The sequence below is a fragment of the Dermacentor albipictus genome, chromosome 5 (genome assembly GCF_038994185.2).
Source record: "Dermacentor albipictus isolate Rhodes 1998 colony chromosome 5, USDA_Dalb.pri_finalv2, whole genome shotgun sequence".
In the NCBI taxonomy this organism is placed as follows: Eukaryota; Metazoa; Arthropoda; class Arachnida; order Ixodida; family Ixodidae; genus Dermacentor; species Dermacentor albipictus.
The window spans coordinates 136,047,915-136,053,914 of record NC_091825.1 but is presented as its reverse complement, the minus strand read 5'-3'; positions in this window follow the sequence as shown (position 1 = coordinate 136,053,914).

Here is a 6,000-nt window from a genome sequence, read left to right as displayed (position 1 = left end):
AACCGAAAGGAACGAGTACACGCCGCGATGGGGCTGGACTCGCCGGGAGAGGAGGAAGCCGGTCGGACGCCGGCCGCTCCGTGTTTGCATGCTGCGCTTATTTTTTCCGTCGCCGCGAGCAAAGGGGGAAGGGAACCGATGGGGGAGGGCAGGGAGATGCGCCAGACGGACGGCCTCGCTCCGGCGCCCACCGCGTGCATCCAGCGGGTATGCATCGCTTACTGGCCAGCCGCTGGCCCGGGGACGACTTGATGTGTGCTGTGTATGTTGTGTGGGAGGTGTTCGTATGTGTTGTGTGTTTGCGTGTGTTACGCGTGTATGTATACACTGGTGTCTGTGCGTCTGTATGCATACCAGTGCGTGTGTAAAGGGCGTTGTATGCTAGTGCTTATGTGCTTGCATCTACGTTCAGCTTGTGCAGCGGTACATTTTATGTACACTCTTAGGCAAAGTTACACCCTTTGGCTTGCCCCTTCTGCCACACAACGATAATCGTTATCTGCCTTGATGCGTTTCCTTTCTTTAACGCTGCGAGCCCGGTACTTTCCAGTAACGAACGGCACGCGCGTTATCAGCATAGAACAGTTTACACCCCTTGGAGTGCCCCTTCTGATAACGTTCGTTACTGGAAAGTTCCGGGCTCGCAGCGTTAAAGAAGGGAAACGCATCAAGGCAGATAACGATTATTGTTGTGTGGCAGAAGGGGCAAGCCAAAGGCTGTAACTTTGCCTAAGAGTGTATGTATTTGTGTGCTTCCGTGTCTGAATATGTGCCGCACATGCGTGCGTGTGTGTGTTTCCTGGCAGCTGTGACGGTACGATAGTGGCATGATAGGGTTACTGATAAGGTGCGCAGCCCACTATAGAATTTCGCACGTGATGCGGGCATCTATACAGTCTCATCTGCTTCTCTTTGAAGCTCCACCCCCACTTCAGGCCGAAGATGAATGCTTGTCCTAAATGAACTGACAACAGTACGGAATGTGTCTTGAGATTATGGTGCCGATGGAAAGGCGATCCTCCCAATGATAGGAACAAGTATACTCAAGTATTTTCAAATCGACATTGAAACGCATGCGAAAATGAAGCGCAGCGATTTGCTGTGGTGAGACTTTGTGAGTAGGGTCTTGAAAACCGTGTCCAATTGAAAATAAATGTGCAGTGTTGATTGTATATCCAGTTTGTAAAAATTCACATGTAAATATTGTCTTTATGTTCACACACACACACACACACACACACACACACACACACATATATATATATATATATATATATATATATATATATATATATATATATAGAGAGAGAGAGAGAGAGAGAGAGAGAGAGAGAGAGCATTGCTTCCGCACAAGGAAAGAGTGTCGCCGCACGCTAGTATTTCCGCAATTACAGAAAACCAGTATGCAAACTATACAAACACTGTACAACTGTGATTGAAGGGGTTACTAATAAAGCATCTTCATTATTTAATTTATTCATTGATTGTTGTGCACAGCCTCGCTGTCAAGTCTCAAAGTTATTGTCAGTGCCTGAGCAACACCGTTAGTGTTAGAGTTCGTTAGCCACGGAACCTTCGCGCTCTAATTACGAAAAGGAAACGTGTAATAGGAGCTCGTCGAGTGCCGGTTCTAACAAGTGCATTCCCCCCCACCCCCTTTTTGTTTCACTGTAAACCAGCTAGTACAATGCATGCCATTGTTTATGAAGTTCTGGTCCATAAATAAAATTGGCGAGTAAAACGATTTCGTTGCTCCTGAGAGATTCGGTTTAGGTCGGGAATCCGAAGCCAGTAAGCAAGAAACGGCAATTAACACCAGTTCTTAGATATTGGGGAAAAGTTCGTGACATCTTCGCAGCGACATCTTCCCAGCTCGAACGAAATAACGGAAGCGAGAGTAGCTGCAAGCTGAAGCGAGGGCATTGCCAATGCAATGCAGTCACTCCAGACAACAACACTGATTGAGAATACACGTGTATGCGTTGGACTCGACAGTCGTGATGATGAATGCCGTTTCGCTGCGGACTTTTAAGGACCTTCGTAAGCTTTTTTTTTCTTTCCGACTCTTCACTAAGCTGCGGGGTATAGTTGGCTGAAGCTAGGACCTTCAGACCAATTTATGTGCTTTGGTAAACAGATATTTCCTTTATTTACGGAGCACAAAGAAAAAAAATATCTACACTTACAACACAGACCTCCCCATCATCACATCACAGGGTCACGCGATCGTCAAAAGTTCGTGCATGGGCTTTTTTATAAGTCTTATATGCGTCACGTCAAGGATTCCGCCGATACCAAGTTTTCAACGGTGGGTGGACATTTTCCCAATCGCTCGAGGACCTTTCTGTGCGACCTCTGCCCGGCAGAGGCTTGGTGGGCGAGCTCAGCGCGGTTCCGCACGCTCAAGCCACGATGTCTACAGCTATGCAAATCACCGTTGACGGTGAGGATATCTCTCCCGACGAAGTCAATGAAAGCGCTGGGTGGACCACGGCATTACACAAACGAAAACCCATCATCCAGGACCCGCTCGGGCAGGGCGGCCGAGTCACCGACATGCGACGTGGCGGGAATAAAAGCCAGGCTACGGCGAGTGTCAAGACACGGCTAACGACTGCTTCGAGATTGCCTCGCCTACCGAAAGAGCATGTTCGAATCATAATCCGTCCCCGTGGAGGACTGGACATCAAGAAGATGGGCCACTTCAGAGTTGCCCAAGCCCTCACTACCGCTGCTAGACTTACGGAGGCGGATACGGCGGAGGATATTATCTGTCCGAACGTGGTGCAAAACATATTGGTGGCAAGCACGCCATCAAAACGCAACGCCGTGGCCTACGCCGATGTGAAAGCTTTACTCATTGGACAAGCAAGCTACGAAGTTAGTACATATATCGCAGCCCCCGAAAACTCATGCAAGGGAGTTATTCGTGACATTGATCCCACCATCGATCGAGAGGAGCTCAAACGCCTTATCATTCAACCCAAGAACCCAAGCGCCCTCGAGGTGAGACGAATCAAGAACACAAGCACTGTAGTCATCCTGTTTGATGGACTCAAAGTCCCGGACTACGTAAAATGCGGTCCCAGTTTAATCAAATGCTCACTCTATCGCAGACAAACTGACGTTTGCTATGCATGTGGAAAGCTTGGCCATAGAGCTGACGTTTGCCCAGCCCCTGAAAATGCCATCTGCCGCGGCTGTGGTGCGAGCAACCCGGACGATAAGCACGAATGTACACCGAAGTGCACCCTTTGCGGAGGCCCTCATCTCACGGCTGACAGATCCTGCAAGCAAAGGTTCCAAATTCCGTTTGTAGTTAGGCAACGGAGAAGAGAACGGCGCAACCGCGACCAATCCAAACAACCAACTGGGTCGCCAATGCCTCTCAAGCCGGCCCTCAGCAGCTCGCACAGATCCAGGAGCCGATCCCGAGACCCTGACGGCGAGGATAGCGGATACCAGGACCGTGTCCCTTCTAGGGGTCGCTCGACGGAACGCTCGTCTTCCAGAGGCCGCAAGGTCCCCGGGACCCGCTCCCGCTCCAGAGGCCACTCTCGTTCCAGGGGGCCTGCAGTTCAGATTCAGGAGCCTGCTCATCGTGGTACCACATGGGCTGACCGGGTCAAGGAATCACCGAAAAAGGTAACGGGGGGTCAATCGCCAGAGCAGGACAGGATTGCGCAATTAGAAAGAGAAAACGCTTCGTTAAAATACGCTATGGAGCAGCTCAAAGCAGAAATTGCAGAGCTAAAGAAAGCCAGCAAGCGAGAGTCAGTTCAACCCAGTCAGGCCCCTGCAGTAGAAACGCCCATGGAGATCCCCGTAGCGGAACCGACTGCCAGCAAGCAAGCCAGCAAGCGAGAGTCAGTTCAACCCAGTCAGGCCTCTGCTGTAGAAACGCCCATGGAGATCCCCGTAGCGGAACCGACTGCCAATGGTTTACCCAAAAAGAGGGCGCTGGCAGTTCATGCCTCAGACAAGAGCGCCAGCGTTCGAAAATTGGAAAAAACGATAGATAAAATTGATGAATCCCTCGAAAAAGTCCAAATTGCTATTGACAAACTTGCGGAGGCGGTCAAAGCACTAGGAATCAGATGCGATAATCTGGAACACCACGTTTCTACAATGGCTTCAGTTACACCGTTGGAAAAAGTGAATGACACCGACACTGAAAGGTCGGCAGCGGCTGCGCTCCGCAGCATTTTCTAATACTAGCTATCTACTACGTCCCACCATGGCGGCACATCACAAAGTAATTAACATCTGGCAGTGGAACTGTAGGGGATTCCATCGCAAAAGGAACGTCCTCCAACAGTTCATTCGGACCCACTCGGAAAAGCCACATGTAATATTATTACAAGAAACGCTCACGGATAAGGTCACCCTTCCAGGCTATAAATCGCATACCCAATATGCTGATGGGAAGAGGGGAATAAGCACATTAGTCTCGAACAAATGTGCGTTCATAGCCCACGATCTGAATCTGCAATCCAATAAGGTTGAACACTCGCTTGTTGAAATAATCCCCAGCGGACCATTCAAGACAAGTATCTTTATACTTAACATATACAGTACTCCCAAAGACCTCAGGCAAAGATTCGCGGCAATTATTAACAGGGCTACAAGCAAGGCCAAGACATTTCCACTCCTGGTGGCCGGAGACTTCAACGCTCCGCATCCAGCATGGGGGTACCAACAAGCTAACCGCAAGGGCGTTGACCTATGGCAAACTACAGTCAATAATCACCTCACGCTTATAACAGATCCGGCTTTTCCGACCAGGATTGGCAACTCCTGCTCTAGGGATACCACACCCGATCTCTTTTTCATACGGAATGTGGAATCGGCATCTTGGTCCAACCTCCAAGTTGACCTTGGCAGTGATCACAACATCCTGGCCACCTGCGTCAACGTGAAAAGCGGGGACCTCAAAGAGTTCATTATTACAGATTGGGATTACTTTCGCAAGATTCGGGAAGAGCGAGCACAAACGAATGACTCAGCACTTAGCCTCGAGCAGTGGGCTGAACAGTTAAAGGAGGACATCAGCGCGGCGACAAAGAAAATCCAGACTGAACTGGAGGTGGACAGGATGGACAGCCGCCTCGCTCATCTTCTAGAAGCGAAGACGTCACTTTTGAAACGATGGAAAGGGCAGAAACTCAACCGAAGGCTCCGAAAAAAGATCGCGGAGCTCAACAGAACTATAGAAGATCACTGCCAAACCTTGAGCAGACAACAGTGGGATGAGGTCTGCAATTCTGTGGATGGCCAGATGAGAGTTGGAGCTAAATGGAACCTACTCAAGCATCTGCTGGATGATACCAATACCAAGTCAAACCAAAGACAAGTGATAGCGAAGGTTCTACACCAGGCATCACAATCAGAGACATTGCAGACCGTACTCGACAGATTAGCTCGCAAGTATTTGCCACTGGGCAACTCGAGTGACGAAGACTATCCCCCCTACAAAGGCTCATCTTGCCCCGAGCTAGATAACCCCTTCAAGACATGCGAGGTAAGGGAAGCTCTCCAGCATCTAAATGGCAGGTCTGCCCCTGGTCCTGATGGCATCCCCAACCGCGCCCTCCGAAACCTGGACGACTGCTCTATAGAATGGTTGACAGAGGAGATTAATGGAATATGGGAACGAGGGGTTGTCCCGGAGTCCTTGAAAATAGCCTCGGTCATCCTCATTCCAAAGCCTGGAAGACCCCCGAGTCTCTCAAACCTCAGACCCATTTCCCTCACGTCCTGCGTGGGGAAAGTAGCGGAACATGTCATACACAATCGAATTTCTAAGCACATCGAGAAACAAGGATTGTTTCCGTACAACATGATCGGCTTTCGTCCGGCCCTGTCAACGCAAGACGTCATGAAACTCATCAAATGTCAAATCATTGACAACACCACAAGAGATATAAGAGGCATCCTAGGCTTAGACCTAGAGAAAGCCTTTGATAATGTATCCCATGCTCACATTCTGAACTCCATCTC